Here is an 18,444-nt window from a genome sequence, read left to right on the forward strand (position 1 = left end):
CCAAGCCAATGAGTGCCTTCACAATAAAGATACTCAGATCAGGATAACCAGGCACATCAGCTTCTGGTGATGTATAGCAAGCATCCAAAGAAAATTGCAGAATAACTGGGTAAAGGAGGAGATACATATACTTCCGAACAGTGGGCCTGATTCAGAGCCGGACGCAAGTGGCCGTTCGCTCGTCCGCCGTACGAGCGGAAATATTTAAATTCAAGCACTCGCTCGTAAGTTCGCTCGTAGCTAATTTTCCGCCCCATAGTCTCCCAACACCTCCTCTAGCTAGCGAGCGTTCAAAATAGCAACCATCCGTCTCCTCTTTGGTTGCAGGGAATGCTCGCACAAGTCAATTCCGGAAGTGGCCCTGTCAGTTTTCGATTGCCTGCTATTTCATTCTGTAAACATACTTTAATCGTTTCATGGCAATTGCATTCAATTGCTATTCACATGTTTTCAATCCTGTTTTTTTTTTCATTGTCAATAAACTTTATTCTTGTCAGTGTGTGTCATTTGTACCGCAGAATACGTACGGTTTCACGAATGGTATTGCTTTTCGAAATTAAAGGTTTTTTGGAATGATACTATTGTTTTCCTTTGTTTTTTATAGGCATATTTTAGTACTTTAATTTTTTTTTTTAAATTAGCTTACGCATGTCACTGCATCAAGCCTATCATAACTCACATTATATTTGTGAGGCTGTAGGTCACATGACTCATACAATAATCAATAGAATGGTTCCTGTTAATTTACAAAGTACATTAGCCAATCAAATTTTTTCTAGGGCCTTTATTAAAACTGTTTTGTGTAAAAAAAATCATTGCCATCATGAGAGCCTCCGCGTTTTGTAGGCGTGAGCTCCTGGTCCTCACAGAGGTGATGGACCAGAGAATCACCCATCATCCTCCCCCCATCACAAACCTCCGTAAGCGGATGGCGTACGCGGAGGTGCACCGCCACCTGCGCTCCATCGGCTATCGCCGAAATATCTGCCAACTGGAGCGTAGGTGGTCAGATTTGCGCTGCCGAACCCCACGCCTGCTTGCAAGTTTGCGTCTCCAGATTCTGGAAAGTAAGTGTTTATGTGTTTGTATATATTTTTTGTTTTATTTTTTTGTAGCCCTACCTGCATGTGCATGTTTCCAGTATAGCCCTGTTTGTGTTTTTTGGCCCTACCTGCGTGTGCATGTTTACAGTATAGCCTGGTTTGTGAATTTTGGCCCTACCTGCGTGTGCATGGTTACAGTATAGGCGTGTTTTTTTTCCTGTTTTTTTGTAAAAAAAATATAAACAAAACAGCATTGTAATTAAATATGTTGGTCTCCATCATTTAGGGGCCGAGCGGATAATGAGACGGCGCAGACGGGAGTCTCGACCCCTATCCCCCACTCCCACCCAAACATCCTCTGCCCACTCTTCCCCAAATTCCCCCTCCACCCCAGACCTTGATGCACGTCAGTCCCCTCCCTCTCCTCTACCATCCCTCCAACTTCCCCCTCCCCTCAAACCCCCTCTCTCTTTTCCTCACCCTCCACTTCCTCCCAAATTACACCTCCTCCTTCCCAGAGCCACTGGCCAACATCTGAAGAGGAGGATTTCGGTGCCCCAGGCCCAGGCACCATTTTGACCAGTATGTTTAGTATGCATTCCTTTTATTTTGGGCCTGTTTTGGGCCGTCCTCAGGCAAGGCATCCTCTGGCTGCATTGGGACACCACCCCTTATGGCAATGTTGTGAAATATCCCACACAGGACCACAATTTTTGAAACCATAGCCGGCAAATACATGAGGTCGCCACCAGTGCAGTGGAGGCATCTGAATCGGCCTTTTAAAAGGCCGATAAAGCACTCCACCACCCGCCTGGTGACTGTAAGTGTGGAATTATACTGACTTTGTGGCCCTGGTGTGGGAACCAAATAAGGAGTGAGCAGCCAGGGCATGCAAGGGTAACCACTGACTCCTGTGAAAATATAAAAAAAACATCAGGACCATTATGTACCAAGCTTTGCATTGGTTTCAACAGAAGGTTTCAACTTACCCAGAAGCCACGCATCACCAGCTTGTAGGTTGTTTAATTTGTGCCAAATCCCTGATTGCCGGATGACGAAGGAATCATGTGCACTGCCGGGGAATTTGGCATTCAGGGACAGGATCTGGAGGGAGGCATCACATACCACCAATACATTCATCGAGTGAAAGTGCTTTCGGTTCCTAAATATAGCCTCCAGCCTTGCTGGAGGCTGAAGTGGTATGTGAGTGCCATCCACAACCTCTATGATGTGTGGGAAGCCAGCTATTTGGTAAAAATTAGCCTTCGCCACACTAAGGGAACCCATATCCAATGGCATTTTAATAAAATGATGGAGGTGTTTAAAAAGTGCCTCCATCACTGTCCTCAGGATCCTTGAAAAGGAGGATTGGGATATTCCAGCGACTATTCCCACAGTGGTTTGAAAGGATCCTGAGGCACAAAAATGTAACACCGACATTAATTGCGTAAGTGGTGGTATTGCTGTAGGACTGTCAATTTGCCGTTCAAGATCACTCTCTATTAATGAGAGAGTGTCTATGATGATTTGTGGCGGAAGACGGTAGCACCTTAACACCTCATCATCTGGCATTCTAAAAAGGGTGACACATGTTCTATATATCTGGGGCCTTTCAAGCCTACGAGGCCTATGCCTGGGACGAAGTTGAGGTTGGTCGGGTTCTGGAACCATGGCCAATATAATACGACCAACATCAACCTGAAATGTTAAGCCAGGTAGTTATTGGTTTAGACAAATGTGTTAAGAAAAATATACTTATCTTTTCCAAGCAAACCAAAGATGCTTACAGGCCTGGGACGTGTCATGTGCAAATCAACCTACATTTCAAAAGTAGAAACATTTTTTAAGATTAATTTAATAAACTATCATTGAAAACAAATTTAGTTTTCGAAAAAATAAAGAAGGGAGCACACATTAGTTCTCAAAATAGTACGCTACATTTAGTGGTAAGACATGATTTTACACAGAAAAAATCTAAACACATTAGTTCGCAAAATAGTACGTTAATTTTACATTTAAAAACAAAAAAAACATTAGTTCGCTAAATAGTACGCTACTTTTACAGTTAAAACCACTAAAACATTAGTTCGCTAAATATTATGGTCATTTTACAGTTAAATAAGGACACATTAGTTCGCTAAATACTACGCTACTTTTACAGTTCAACCCACTAAAACATTAGTTCGCTAAATAGTACGCTACTTTTACAGTTAAATAAGGACACATTAGTTTGCTAAATAGTATGCTACATTTAGTGGTAAGACATGATTGTTCACAGAAAAAAAAAACATTACTTAGCGAAACATATGCTAAGACCAACACATCGAATTTGTAAATTCATGAAACCAAAAACACTTACCAAAAACAGACAAATATCCCAAAGTTTAAAAATATCACTGGGTCACTGCCAAAATAACTGTAAAAAAAAAATTATAAAATAAAAATGTAAACTATTTACTATTATTTTTTACGGTGTATTTTTGAAATACCTACTCAAAAATTCAAATAAAAAAAGCCAAAAAATAAACAAAAATGCGAACGGAAAATAAACAAGTAAGAAAAAAAGCAAAAAGATCAAAAAAAAAAAGAACTCCTTCTACACAACAATCACCAACAATCCACTCCAACGCAAAACCTCCAACAATCGTAACATGCCACCTCGACTCGAGTCACACCAAGCCATAAATAGGCTTTATTTTCCCACTCAAATTAAGGACGGACAATAGGAGCGCACAAGGAATGATGCGGCCGAATAATGCTGGCGCATGTCTAAAAACGTCACTGAAGGCCAAAATCGGTCTGCTACATTGAGAAAAAACAATGAGTACAGAGCAGCAAAGTACTAGCCAACAGGCACCATGTAAGTGTTTTTATTTTTGATGGGAAAATGCGTATGTTTAACATTACATTTTAAAACATTTTACTCAAATTTTTTTTTAACATTTTAAAAAAAAGGTGTGGAGGATGCCATGGAAGAGGCTGCTGGCCCTAGTAGGCAAACTAGGGCCAAAAAAAAGGCAGCCACAATTTACAAGGAAGGAGATGGAGGTTTTGGTGCAAATGTGCAATGACAACCTGGCACAGGCACCAAGGAATATGGGTGCAACCCAGAGATGGAAACTGTGGGACGACATAGCCAGTGGTGTCAATGGTGTGGGTGAGTTTGAACGTTCAACCCGGGAGGTCAAACGCCGGTACGTAAAAACTGCATTTTAGTAAAAAGTGTTTACAGGTCAAAATACTGCAGGAATAATGCCAAATTTTAAACCAACAGATGGAGCGACTTCAAATATCGGTTTAAACAAAAACTGGCTGATAGGGCTAGGCATGCAGGGGGGACAGGTGGGGGTCCCACCCCTGTGTCACTTGAGCTCACAGATTTGGAGGAGCTGGCCCAGGGGTGTGTGCAGGATGAGGAGGTGTTTGGGGTGTCGAACATGGATACCGACATGCCAGACTTTGCGGCTCCTCATGTTGTCCCAGGTAAATGTTGTAATGTTAACAACTCAGAAATGTGTTTTTGACAATATCTAGATTATAATTTTACTCTTTTCTCTTTTTTCTCACAGAGACACAGGCAGATGGGGTGAGCTTTGGCCGCAGAATTTCTTCTGGCTCTGTAGGTGAGGAAGCAGTAGATCCAGCTGGGGACCCTGTGGCAGACAGTCCAGGGCATTCCCCCTCGCAGGCAGTGGCCCTCCTCACGGATCAGCAGACCGAGATTCTGCTGAGGATGGACGCCAATCTGCTATGGGTGGCGGACGCCCTGGAGCAAAGTGCTGCGGCCAACGTGACCATTGCTAAGGCCCTTTCGGAAAATACTGGGGCCAACGTGCGAATGGCAAATGCCCTGGAGCAGGTCGTTCGCCAGCACATGTTGGAGCCGGCCTCCCTTCCTGTCGGAACATCAGGACCCTCCACATGGGCTGGCTGGCAACTTTTAGCCTGGGGGGCAAATGCATGCAGGCGGCCCTGGCAGAGGAGCAGCGTGTAGCCAGGGTGCCCAAAAGAACGTGCGTGCTACGGTGCCCCCCCCTCAAGTGTTCTAGGGAGGAGGCAGGTCCATATGGGATTAATGTAAGGTAAAAATAAAGATTAGGGGCAGCCCCCTGTCTTAGTGCCCATATGCAGTGCCACTCTGTGCCACAGGAGGACACCCTTATGCAGGCCTCCAGTAGTACCCCCAGTAGTGATCGCCCCTATGCAGTGCCCCTTGTGCCCCCAGTAGTAAGCCCCTTATATAGTGCCCCCAGTAGTGGTAACCCTTATGCAGTGCCCCTTAAATAGTGGCCCCAGTTGTAGTCTTCCCCCTATGGAGTACCCCCACTATTGCCCTTTATATAGAGCCCCCAGCAGTGGTCCCTCGATGCAGTGCCCCCAGTGGTAGTCCCCTCCCCCCTATGTAGTGCCCCTAGCAGTATTCCCCTCCCCTTGTAGTGCCCCTAGTAATAGTCCCCCCCAGTAGTAGTCCCCCCCTTGTAGTGCCCCCAGTAGTAGTCCCCCCCATGTAGTGCCCCCAGTAGTAGTAGTCCTGCCCATGTAGTGCCCCCAGTAGTAATAGTCCCCCCCTTGTAGTGCCCCCAGTAGTAGTAGTCCCCCCCTTGTAGTGCCCCCAGTAGTAGTAGTCCCCCCCTTGTAGTGCCCCCAGTAGTAGTATTCCCCCCCTTGTAGTGTCCCCAGTAGTATTCCCCCCCCTTGTAGTGCCCCCAGTAGTATTCCCCCCCTTGTAGTGCCCCCAGTAGTATTCCCCCCCTGTAGTGCTCCCAGGAGTCCCCCCCTTGTAGTGCCCCCAGTAATATTTCCCCCCTGTAGTACTCCCAGTAGTCCCCCCCCTTGTAGTGCCCCCAGAAGTATTCCCCCCCTTGTAGTGCTCCCAGTAGTATTCCCCCCCCTGTAGTGCTCCAAGTAGTCCCCCCCATGTGCCCCCAGTAGTATTCCCCCATGTAGTGCTCCCAGTAGTCCCCCCCTTGTAGTGCTCCCAGTAGTATTCCCCCTGTAGTGCTCCCAGTAGTATTCCCCCCCTGTAGTGCTCCCAGTAGTCCCCCCCTTGTAGTGCTCCCAGTATCCCCCGCCCCCCCGCAGTAGAGACATAATAAAAAATTTAAAAAAAACCACACTTACCTGACACCCGCTCCTGCTCCTGGTCTCGCCGCCGAGATCAGCTCCTCCATCCGCCGCTTTGCATTATGGGAGTGACGCGTCATGGGAGTGACGCATCACTCCCATTACCCACTGCGGGAGCCGGAAGATGTCCGGCTCTGGCAGTGGGAGCAGCAGCCGATGAGAGTCTGTCTGACTCTCATCAGCTGCTTAAGCAAACACACAGCTGCCGGAGCCGCCGGCTGTGTGTTTGTGCTGTGTAGCTCTGACCGAACTCCGTCCGATCAGCGCTACACACTTGGTGCAGTCTGTGTCACAGTGACACAGTCTGCACAGCAGCCCGCATGACGCTGCGGCCCGGGGGGCACATGGCACCCTGCCCCCCGGCCCAGCCCGCCACTGACCCTCCACCTCTGGCACGACAACAGCCATCCCTCCAAATGTGCCTAGCCCTATGCCTAGCCCAGAGGCTACAACATCTGCCTCTGGCCAGGCCAGCCGAAGGACTTCCCGGACCCATTCAGGCTCCCTCCAAATGGCCTAAAAGGCGATCACAGCACTGGCTAATTTCCCCACAATCCATCTCTGTGTTTGCCCCATTTTCCTGCATGGCAAAAACCTCCCTCTCCTTTCTTGTGAATTGTTTTTATTTGTTTTATTTCTGTTCAAATGCCACTTATTTTGTTGGTGTGTGGGCAAAATGATTTCTAGATTTTGTCCCATGAAAAAAAATATGTTTACTTTAAAAAAACTTGAAACAAAAATAACAAAAAAATAATAAACTTTGGAAACAAAATTGCAAAATTCTATTGTTGATTTATTCACAAACTGGTTAAAAGGTAATCCCTCTAACAAACTTACAAACAGTACAATGGAAATAGAAACATTTCATATTTTGCCTAAAAAAAAGGGGTTAAAATCAATTTATGAGTTTTAATTAACAATCAAAAAACAAAAGGACGATTGGTTTCTTGGTCAAAAAATAAAATAGAAAACCAAACATGCGTACAATATTGTTTGCCTACAAAATAAACACTTACAAATATGTAAAAAGCACTCAAAAAACCCAAACATTTGTTTGCTAATTGATTGTATGCCCCAGAAATTAGCAGCTGAGTAGTTCACCTGCGTTCGGTTTTTAGCTACTAAAAAAGGTCTATCTGTGAAACACCTTAGAAGCTGTTTAGCAATTAAAAGTTAATTGTTTTTGTTGCCTCACTTGATTAATCTCAACACCATCGATGAGTCCAGGGAAGTACGAGGAGACCATCGTCATTGCGGTAGACTATCCCAGACCACAAGCTGAGCGAGCAGTCTTAATGGAAATTGGATCACACAGTGACGTGTACAAAATAGCGTCCACATTGGACGTTCGCACAAGATAATACATGTACGCCCATAAAACGCCTTGCCACGCCTGCGTTTTCTCATCTCCACCCCCGTTACCACCCATAAACGGAACATTCTGTCAATCAAATGACATAGGTCACTTCCTGTTCGCTGTGTATACGAGCGAACGAAAAATGACCGCAATGATCCGGCTGCACATGCGCAATGAGAACCGGACGCATGCGTGGTTTAAAACAATCGAATGCGTAAGAGCGAACGGCTGATAGCGTCCGGCTCTGAATGAGGTCCAGTGTCTGCGGAAGTCACAACCAAATATAGGAATGCCAAACATCCAGCAATAAGGGCAATTGAGGTGGAGAAACACAAAGTTTATGGTAGGATGAACTACTCAATATCATCCTAAAGAAAGAGCAAGAGAAATCGGACAGAACTTTTTTTAAAACATGCTAAAAAAAACGAATATAAAAATATCAACTATGAAAAAACTCATCATCGGTAAGAAGAGTTGACTGTGCACTCCACCAAGCAGAGTGCACGCCACTTGAGGATGGCTCAGGGAGGTTGGTTGGTGGCACAGGGGTACCCGACACATAATGGGGAAAATACTGTACTGTACTGATTTTATGGATACGGCGTTGGGGGGGTGAGAACTACTGTGTTCTATTGGAGCTGGCTGCTTAGGTATGTATGAGGTTAGTGTCGTGGTTTCATCGACCATTCCACAACACAAAACCTCATACATGATCCTTCTGCAGCACATCTGGGTTTGGGGCTTCATGTTACTCAATTCATTACCGATGTTGAGGCCAAAAGTACTAAAATCATCCGTGTTCGTCTGTAGGACCTTTTCGGCACGTTTTTAAAATGTTTCTGCCTGACCCGGTCCAGAACTTGAGGATGGAGCTGCCTTGTCCGCCGACCTCCGCTTCTTGGCAGCAGGTTCTAAGTGTGGTGGTAGTGGTGGCGCCTCAACGATGGACTCCTCAAGTTCCAACAGCTCACTGGCTAGAGCGTCAGGATCCACTACTGTGAGAAGTAACTAGGAGAGAAACAAATGTGATTTATCATTACATTAGTTAAGGAATCGGTATGTCATACCGTCAGACTTCAGTCCTACGGATAAAATACAAACACCGCAAGGCCGCCAGCAGAGGATCCAGACAGAGGTGAGTAAGCCCCCTAACCCTCCCCTCTCCCCTTTTAACCCTAACCCCTCCCTTAGGGGTGCCTAGCCTCCCACCATAGTGCCAAACCCTAACCTCCTCTCTGGGATCCCTTCCCCTAGCCTAACCCTAACCCTCCCAGGGGTGTGCCAAACCCTGTCTCCCCAGGGAGTACATAAACCTAAGATCCCTCCCCCCCACGCAGCTACGTTCCATATACCGGGCGTTGGGATTTTGCCATGGGGCTGATGATAGGAGTTGGTATTTTGACGCCTACCATTAGTCCCATGCAGGGCCGGCCCTAGCCCAAATTTTTTGGTAAGCAAGAATATTTTTTGGCACCCCCCTATGCAGTGCCCCTTTTACAGTGCCACCGGTAGTGGTCCCCACTGTGCAGTGCCCCTTGTGCCCCCAGTAGTATTCCCCTTGTATAGTGCCCCCAGTAGTAGTCCCCCTATGCAGTGCCCCCAGTAGTGGTACCCCCTATGCAGTGCCCCTTTTACAGTGCCCCCGGTAGTGGTCCCCCCTGTGCAGTGCCCCTTGTGCCCCCAGTAGTATTCCCCTTATATAGTGCCCCAGTAGTACTCCCCCCCTATGCAGTGCCCCCAGTAGTGGTACCCACTATACAGTGCCCTTTATATAGTGCCCCCAGTAGTGGTCCCCCCCTTGTAGTGCCCCTAGTAGTAATCCCCCCTTGTAGTGCCTCCAGTAGTATTCCTCCCCCCTTGTAGTGCCCCCAGTAGTATTCACCCCTGTAGTGCCCCCAGTAGTAATCTACCCTTGTAGTGCTCCCAGTAGTAGCCCCCCTTGTAGTGCCCCCATTAGTAGTTCCCCCCTTGTAGTGCCCCCAGTAGTAATCCCCCCCTTGTAGTGCCCCCAGTAGTATTACCCCCTGTACTGTCACCAGTAGAATTCCCCCCTAGTAATCCCCCCTTGTAGTGCCCCCCAGTAGTATTACCCCCTGTAGTGTCCCCAGTAGTATTCCCCCCCTAGTAATCCCCCCTTGTAGTGCCCCCCAGTAGTATTACCCCCTGTAGTGTCCCCAGTAGTATTCCCCCCCTAGTAATCCCCCCTTGTAGTGCCCACCAGTAGTATTACACCCTGTAGTGTCCCCAGTAGCATTCCCCCCCTAGTAATCCCCCCTTGTAGTGCCCCCCAGTAGTATTACCCCCTGTAGTGTCCCCAGTAGTATACCCCCCTAGTAGTGTCCCCAGTAGTATTCCCCCCTAGTAATCCCCCCTTGTGGTGCCCCCAGTAGTAATCCACCTTCCCCCGCCCCCCCGCAGTAGAGACGTAATGAAAATGTAAAAAAAAACACTTACCTGAAACCCGCTCCTGCTCCTTGTCCCGCCGCCGATCCCAGCTCCTCCGTCCGCCACTTTGCATTATGGGAGTGACGTCACATCATGACGTCACTCCCATTACCCACTGCGGGAGCCGGAAGATGTCCGGCTCTGGCAGTGGGAGCAGCAGCCGATGAGAGTCTGTCTGACTCTCATCAGCTGCTAAAGCAAACACACAGTTGCCGGTGCCGGCGGCTGTGTGTTTGTGCTGTGTAGCGCTGACCGAACTCTATCCGGTCAGCGCTACACACACAGTGCGGCTGTGTCACAGAGACACAGTCTGCACCGCGGCCCGCATGGTACTTCACTATGTGACGCCTTACGCAGCTGCGTACCATGTGTAACGTGAGAACCGGCCCTGGTCCCATGGCAGGATTTCAGGGTCACCATTTCAACTGCCGACTTCCTGACTACATCCCATTGGTAAAGTGAGTAAGGGAGAAAACAAGTAGTTATTCCCTTTCCACTGTTGTCAAATTTTAAAGTACAGTAATCTATGCTCTAAAAAAACAAAAAATATATAAAAAAAACACATATATATATCTGTTGATGTACTTACGGTATCCTGACTCTCCGGGCCATCCTCAGGACGGTCCTCCTCCACATCCTTATCCAGCAAGCTGATAGACCGCTTCTCCGGCTCTTTCTCCAAGACGAAGGAGAGTTGTTCATAATACCATAAACTCGGTTTCTTCACCTAATCAGCCCCTGCTCCAGAATGTCTGGCATTCACATATTTGGTGTGATCCTGCATGAACACTGGGGGTTATTCAGACCCGCTCGCGAGCGCAGGACGCTCACAAGTTGGTCGATGGTGCCCTACTGCGCATGTGGGATAGCCGTCACTCCGGGTCTCGCACCAAAGGGGGCATGCTGTCGATGTTGATTGACAGCACGCCCCCTTTGGTGGGCGTGCCGGGGGCGTGGATGCCAGACGGAGGCGTTCCCATGGGAACGCCTACCGTCTGAAGCTGGCCCCACTGACATCACTAGTGATGTCAGTGGGAGTGATTTTGGCTCTGATAGAGCCAAAATCACTCCAGGGCTTGCGGCAGCGAGACCCTACCGCAGGGTCTCCATTGCAAGCCCGATGGTCGCGATGGTCTTGACCATCGCGACCATCATCATGGACGCTCGCCCACAGCTATGCGAGCGTCCAAGAGGCCGCTCCATTTTCATGTAGGCGGGCCCTGATTCAGTGGGCTCTGAATCAGGCCCACTGTCCGGAAGTTGTTGATCTTCTGCTTTACCCAAGCAATGTCTGCATTCTTCCTCAGGCATTTGCTATACATCAGCAGCTTCTGATATGCCTGGTTTTTAAGGTCCCGATCTGAGTACTCTTTAATCCTGATGTTCCACAAGCACTCATTGGCTTGGTACATATCCAGAAATTCTGTCCAGAATTCTCTGTTTCCAGCCATGTCTGAAATTATAAAATTTAAAAACACACATTAAAAAAATAATTTAAAAGAATTCTTTGGAGTTTACAATTATATACTGAGTCTGATAAATATGAGCCTACAACTATGCAATCCCCCCTTATGCTGTGCCTGCCCCCTTAAGCTGTGGCCCCTGCTGTGCACCCATTATGCAGAGCCCCATTATGCAGTGCCCCCTTATATGCAGAGCCCCCTTATACTGGCCATACACTAGCACGACTTCGGCCCAATTTTTGACGCATCGTAAGATGATTCGTGTAGATATCGTGTATTTTTTAAGTAGGATACGATCCGATGCGCGCTCTCACAGCTCCTAGTATGATCAGATGTGCAGCCCATATGATCCATCGTATTCGTATGCTGATCATACCGTTTATTTGAACACGCGATGCATCGTGCATCCGTCCATCGTCATTTGTTAAAAAAAAATACTAATGCACGCACGGGGAGATCCGTGATGCATACATCTGTCTGTAATAAAATAAGGAAAAGGACCCTAGACTGCACACCCTGAATATATATAATGGGAGGTGCTTCTTGTTAAGACTATTATTGCAGACACAAAAAGACAAATTGCAAGTGCACAACTCCAAATTACTAATTATATATAATACATTTTGCACTCAAATTTTGCAATAAATAGAGGTTTTAGCATAATCATGCCCAAGGTTATTGGCCTACCCACCATATCACGGTAACCTCTTAGGGTAGGTCCCTAACATACTGAGGTTCAAATACAGAGCGCAGGACACCCCCAAACCAGCCCAGCTGAGTCACCCCAGAGCATCACTCTAATGAGAAAAGTGAAGTGTAGAACTGGATAGATAAGAGCAGCTACTGCTGCATATATAAGAATAGAGATGTGAAAATACTGTACATATATAATAAACAGACAATAGAAGTGTTAAAAAGTGCAAAAAAGGAAAAATGTGTTATAATGCGATGCCCTGAAGCAGCCCAACCAAAGCAATCCAGGGTGCTGGTTGTGCTTACATACGGGGGACCCCTATGTTGTTTGCCCCCTGTATGTTGCCCTACCAGCACTGGGTCACTAAAGCTCGGGGCTGCTTGCTCTTTGGGGGAAGGGGCATGCCAGGTTTTTTTTTAAACACTTTTTTTAATTTAATTTTCAGAGATGCATGGATGGTTCTCACTGAACCATCCCTGCATACGTGCTTATTTTAACCAGGGCTAGTCAGGACCAGCCCTGGTTGCCAAAATACGGGGGACAAATGACATAGGGGTCCCCCGTATTCTGCGCAACCAGCACTGGGCTCTGATCCGGTCCTGGCTCTGGAAATACAGGGGTAAAAAATGCATAGGGTCCCCCTGTATATTCCAGAACCAGCACCGGACTTTTTCTAGCGGGGGCTAATGCCACAGCCAGGGGAGCCCTTTCACCGGGCCCCCCAGCCAAAGCATTAACCCTAACCACTATGCAGCCCAGGCTGGGGATCCCTGGGGGGCTGGGGACCCCCCAATAAATGGGTCCCTCCCTCTAAGGCACACCAGTCCCTGGGGGGTGGGTGTCAGCTTGATTATGTAGTGTAGTGCATTTCAAATACAGTAGTTAAAATTATTGTATTTTGCTGTGGAACTACAGGTCCCATCAAGCCTGCCCTGCATGCTGGTACTTGGAGAACCACAAGTACCAGCATACAGGGCATTACGGGCACTATGGGTACCTGTAGTTCCACAGCAAAAGCAATATTTAAATAAACACAGTGCACACACCGTACACAGTATAAGTTTAATAAACATACATGCACTCACACATATACATACACATGTACTCATACTCACCTATGTATCCCTGTAGCATCGGTCCCCTTGTCCAGTAGATTATCCATAGGGTATGCCTGGCCCCCCACTGTGTATATGCTGGGCCACCCGCTGTGCTCCATTAGAGACCCCTATGCAAAGCACCCAACATTGGTGGCCAGCAGTATGACTAGCCCGATATGCTGTGTCCCATTTATCATGCAAAGACCTCAATTTGTCTGGTACCCCACTGTGTATATGCTGGGCCCCCTGCTGTGCACCGTCAGAGACCCCTATGCAGAGCACCCAACATTGGTGGCCAGCAGTATGATTAGCCCCTGATATGCTGTGCCCTGTTTATCATGCAGAGACCCAATTTGCTGGGCCCCCAACTGTGTATTAACGATACTGGATTTAAACCTCTATACACTCCTGCCTATACCTTCTAAATCCTGCCTATACCTTCTAAATTTGCCGCTATTTGCGTACGCAGTCATACAGTAAAAAAATGCCTTCAGACTTTGAAACTGTGTTTCCAACACCCAAAGGTTATTATTCAACATAAAAACAGTAAGTTACACGCTGTGATCTAAAGACAATTTAGCGCAAACAAATCATACAGACCCATACACGCTCTGGGACAAGTTACCGGCATCAACAAGAAACCTCCGTCATCAGCATCAGCAAGAAGACTCCAGATTGGGGTCTGAATGCACATATATACCCTTATTGGGATAAGCAATACAATAGGCAAGTTTGGCATGATTCCATTGGTTCTCCATCATGGTGCTTCTGTTACAGGACATTTAACAGGTCAATTCAAATGGACACAGGTCAGCCTCCAACAGCCTTCTGTCTCCTTTTTCCCGCCGCATGCAAATCTAAGCTGCTAACATTACATAGTACATTTTAGTGTCCATAAGTTGCGAACGCATGTTGCGATCTTCTCACTGATGACACTGGAAAGCTGTTGAGACAGAGTAGATCAGTACAACACCAAACACGGTTTGCTTATCATGTACTAAACCTTAGATATCAAATAGTCTTTATTTCACAACATTATTAATAAATGAATAAACCTTGAATATTACACTTTGAAGCTATGGAACCTTTTATGTGAGTGTGCAGTGTGTAAGTATTAGGGGTTGGGAAAAGACGCTAGTTAGATTTATGTAGTGAGGACTTTTAAATTAGGGAAGATGCGTACACATGAAGCTAATAAACAGCGTCCGTATACAGGGTATTATGCATTTGCTAATGTGCGTATTTTTAATGTATGTATGGGGTATGGTGAAATATGCAATCACATGATGCTAATAATAGCATCGCCATATGTACTTAAGTGTGAGTTTCTCTAAAATGGCGCTGGGCGGCCATTCGCAAAATGGAGTCGTGCAGATCTAATTTTTTTAAAATGGTGTCTTGTCGCCATTCACAAGATGGCGTCGTTCCAATCTAATTTTAAACTGATTCTGTCTCAGCCAATTATCCAGCTTCAACAGTCCACCCTTTGATAGCAACCAACATGCTATCATACACTGATCTTACAATTAATTTAGGCTTACATTATGACATATAATTTTAATGTTATATTATGGGATGGCACAAGGTGGTTCTTAATCCATCAATAATGTATCTCTAGGAGGGGACATAAAACTACCCTTAAACGCACACTGCAGATCTTGTGAGATCATGGGAAAGATGTGGGGATGCATCTATCCTATAAAGGAAGTCTTGAGGGGGAGTAGGGACTGACATTATTTGAGATGTTTTAAAATAACATTTAAATAATACATCAATTGATAATATAATCTCAACGGCTTTGTTTAAAACATGTGGCAGCAAGACCGGAAATACATATACGCTATTGTGCGACTAGTCGCATACACAATAATGTGACTATTACACAACCGTATTATGACTCTTACACTTAGCTGCATAAGTTCACATGCATCTCAGCTGCGTATGCAAAAATGCGACCCAGCTGTGTACGCAAAAATGCGACACCCAATTTTTAACCCTCAAAATAAAATGGAAAAACAACCTATCGACGAAGGAAAACAAACTTTTTCCTCCCCCGTCCCTGGATTCTTAATCAGCGCTCCTAAAGTCACAGTAGCCAGTAGTGCACTCTCAGCAACAACGGTGGTAACAGATTTCAAATGCACAATGTGTTCTCCTGCCAGGCGCCTTCACCCTTTTGCTGGGAGTTCGATACCAAGTGTTACAGACCGGTTGCGTGATTACACTGCAAGCCCCCAACTAACGATACTGATTTAAACCTCTATACGCTCCTGCCTATATCTTCTAAATCCTGCCTATACCTTCTAAATTTGTCGCTATTTGCGTACGCAGTCATACTGTAAATAAATGCCTTCAGACTTTGAAATTGTGTTTCCAACGCACAAAGGTTATTATTCAACATAAAAACAGTAAGTTACATGCTGTGATCTAAAGACAATTTAGCACAAAGAAATCATACAGACTCAAGGTACAGTTGTTACATACGCATGCGCTCTGGAACCAGTTATCGGCATCAACAAGAAACCTCCGTAATCACCATCAGCAAGAAGACTCCAGATTGGGGTCTGAACACACATATATACCCTTACAGGGATAAGCAATACAGTAGGCAAGTTTGGCATGATTCCATTGGTTCTCCGTCACGGTGCTTCTGTTACAGGACATTTAACAGGTCAATTCAAATGGACACAGGTCAGCCTCCAACAGCCTTTTGTCTCCTTTTTCCCGCCGCATGCAAATCTAAGCTTCTAACATTACATAGTACATTTTAGTGTTTTAAGTCTCTACAGTCCATAAGTTGCGAACGCATGTTGCGATCTTCTCACCGATGACACCGGAAAGCTGTTGAGACAGAGTATATCAGTACAACACCAAACACGGTTTGCTTATAATGTACTAAACCTTAAATATCAAATAGTCTTTATTTCACAACATTAGTAATAAATGAATAAACCTTGAATATTACACTTTGAAGCTATGGAACCTTTTATGTGAATGTGCAGTGTGTATTAGGGGTTTGGGAAAAGACGCTAGTTAGATTTATGTAATGAGGACTTTTAACTTAGGGAAGATGCGTACGCATGAAGCTAATAAACAGCGTCCATACGCGGGGTATTATGCATTTGCTAATGTGCATATTTTTAATGTGTGTATGGGGTATGGTGAAATATGCGATCGCATGATGCAAATAATAGCATCGCTATATGTACTTAAGTGTGAGTTTCTCTAAAATGGCGCTGGGCAGCCATTCGCAAAATGGAGTCGTGCAGATCTAATTTTTTTAAAATGGTGTCTTGTCGCCATTCACAAGATGGCGTTGTTCCAATCTAATTTTAAACTGATTCTGTCTCAGCCAATTATCCAGCTTCGACAGTATATAGTGGTCCCCCCGCTGTGCCCTGTTAGAGACCCCTATGCAGTGCAGCAAACTATGGTGGCCAGCGGTGGCTGAAAAAAATAACTTACCTTTTAACTTGTGGACACTGGTGCCTTCCGAGCTGCGCAGCTTGCTTCTAGCCTCCATCGCGTTACTCAGAAAATGGATGCCGGGGAGTGTCCGAGGAGTGGTTAACTTGTGTTTGCAGTCCAACTTGGTCGATATCGTTGATTGTTTCATCGTTCATATTGAACGATGTAACACTCAACGATATCGACCAAGTTGGACTGCAAACACAATCGACTTCAGATATCGTTATTTGACATGCGGGCACGCGCATCGTTGGTCGATGCATGCCAAACATGTCAACAATATGAATGATATAATGATTTTCGTTATCATTATCGTTCATATCGACTAGAAAATTGGAACGTGTGTATGCACCATTAGAGCGACTGCCCAGAGGACTGATCCCAAAAATTCTGGCTTACAAGCAGCATTAGCATGTGTCAATAATACAACAGACGTCAATTTTACTGAAATTATACAGCTTAAAAATAGCTGTGCTCATTTTAATTTAAACTGCATTGCATACAACTTCATGCTAACATTGGGGAATTGTTGTACTGTACTTAATAATGACAGTAATTGCAGAGTTAGAACTTTCTTTTTCTGTTAACTCAACCTTAAATTGAGCACTAAAGTACTAACTTACAACAACCTTTATTATTAAATTACCCACAGCAATACAAAAAGTGGCTTGCCTGGGCAAGGGAGTATTTAGAGAGGAGGGAGCCTGTATTAAGTCACCATCCGGGAACAGGTTCAGAAGACTCCGGACACTAGTCTGTGCCTGGAGTCTACTGCGCATGCGCAGGACACTGGGAAAATGGCGCAGCAGCCATTTTCCTGGCGATTTCCCTACTGCGCATGCACAGAATGCTGGGAAAGTGGTCACTGCGGCCATTTTCTAGGCATTCTGTGTAGCGCCTCTCCAGCTGACGTGCACCCATTATATATACGCCCCTGTGCCTGGGCCATGAAGAATGGCCAGCAGACTACTGTATAGTGGAAGAAGCTTTTATGGACCCATGAATCAAAATGTTAAATTTTTGGTTTATCATACAGGGTCGAGTTGGCGGAAACATTGGTCCTCAGCGTGTGGGATTTATTTAATAAATCCCTATGTTTTACAATCAAAAGCATTGCCCTTTTAAATTTCAGACAAACCCCTGTGACACCAATGGTAAAACATGGAGGAGGAAGCACAGTCTCCATCGAGCTGGTTTGGGATGAACTGGAAGAGTGAAAGCAAAGCAACATACAAGTGCAACAATGGGGGCATAGCTCATGTTCCATGCACCTGCAGTCGGGAACCTTGTCATTGGCACATTAGAACTTATTTGATCTGGAGTCTCCCGATTCTGAAATCAGGCACATTTCTGCCTACACTCACCTTCGTAAACTACCCGTAATTCTGCCTACACACCCATGACTCCCATTCCGTACCCTTTGTCTACATGCAATTGCTCCATTGCCACCCAATTACACCTATAAGTGGAGATGCGACTAAGATGCGTAGTCTTTGAAACACCCATAGTTGTGTTTTCTTGAATACGGAGCATGAGCAATGCTAAAAATAGAAAGATCTTTCCATATAACTCTTAATCATCCACAATAAGAGTACCAAAATAACACACATTTTTTTTCGCTTGATATACTGGAATAAAAGTTGAACAACAGCAATTACAGCCATCTCTAAAGTGAGAGTTTTTAGAAGTGAGTTTTAGAATAGATGTTGCCCATAGCAACTAATCAGATTCTAGCCATTATCTTCTAGATTGT

The sequence above is a fragment of the Taudactylus pleione genome, unplaced genomic scaffold, assembly GCF_031769625.1.
Source record: "Taudactylus pleione unplaced genomic scaffold, aTauple2 ptg000006l, whole genome shotgun sequence".
NCBI classification, from domain to species: domain Eukaryota; kingdom Metazoa; phylum Chordata; class Amphibia; order Anura; family Myobatrachidae; genus Taudactylus; species Taudactylus pleione.